The following is a 1,414-nucleotide window of genomic DNA, read 5'->3' on the forward strand; positions in this document are numbered from 1 at the left end:
CCCCGCAGGGCACAGGGACGCCGGGGCGGGCGGGGACGGTTGAGAGGGAACCTGCCCCAGGTCTGGGCCGCGCTCCGACCGGTCCCGGTGGGAGTCGTTTAGGGGTGCAGGGAACCGCCCCCGGCCGGCCGCCGGTGGGAGTCGTTCAGGGGCGCAGGGAACCGCCCCCGGCCGGCCGCAGGTGGGAGTCGTTCAGGGACCCAGGGAACTGCGGGAGCACCTTGAGCTAACCCTGGGAAGGGCGCTGGGGCGAGCCTGCTAGGTTCCGGAGATCCAGCCTGGGCCGGACAGAGCCTGTTCCTCCAGGGCCCCGCCGGTGCCACTGCTCATGCGTGGAGCCCCAGGTTTTCAGGTGCAGAGATTACGCCTCACACTGCGATCACTGGGAACCCAGGGTAGGATTGGGCGTGTGGATTTAACTTTTTTGGTATTTGGCCATGCTCTTACAGTTTGCAAACGAGAACTTATATTTTGTGGCGTGATAAAATCGGGCTTAAGCTTGTGTCTGTAAGTTTAGGAGTGAAGGAGTGAGAAATAATCTAGAAGCTCATCACTGAAGATTTTTGTCATCAGATCAGACTCCCATTGTTGGCTGAACCTAAATCAGAATAAGTTTTGCTCCAACAATTTCTCCCAAGATTGATTTTGAAAATACAGCAAATTTCGGTTGAAAAGGGAAAGCACTGCCTTCTGAGAAATGACAACCCTGCTTTGTGTATTTTAACTCATATATATGATTATTTTTATTCTTTGTGAGAGAGAAAAGTTGATCCCAATTGTATATGCTTAAAATATATTTCTGTAATTGTATTCTGTATTTATAATGCCTGTTCTATTTACACCTAATTCCTGGTGTCAGTATCCTTGAAAGTCTATTATAATATTAGTAACAGTGATTAAAAAACCTTTCCTGGGGGCCAGCAGGTAGCATGATGAGGGTGCTGGATCCCACATGGCTGCCTGCGCAGGTGGAGACCTGGACCTGGCGGCTTAAATCACGCTGGGCATGCTTGTGTGCGTGCCTGAAATCCTGAGAGGATTCTGGAGAACGGATTGTGGTGTTGCTGTCGCACTCTGGGGATGACTTCTCACTTTGCCTCTCTCTCTCTGGCAGCCGTACATGCCCTATAGCAAACTTAAAAAACGCAAAACAAAAAAACCTTTCCTGGAATAGAAAACCTATTGAGAACCGATTTATGGAGCAGGGTTGATTGAACAAGACTTGAAATGTAATGAGAGTGCTTTTAGATTAAGCATATTTAGTCTTCGAGTTGGATACCTAGGGAGAGTCAAGTGATAATGATGATAATAATGCTTGTAAAAATGACCTTACTGGGGGGAACCAGCAGTTAGCGTAATGGCTATGTCGCTGGACTCCCACGTAGTCGACCGCACTTCGCGTCCTGGACCTGGT

Source organism: Tupaia chinensis, unplaced genomic scaffold (assembly GCF_000334495.1).
Source record: "Tupaia chinensis unplaced genomic scaffold, TupChi_1.0 Scaffold000046_3, whole genome shotgun sequence".
Classification (NCBI taxonomy): Eukaryota; Metazoa; Chordata; class Mammalia; order Scandentia; family Tupaiidae; genus Tupaia; species Tupaia belangeri.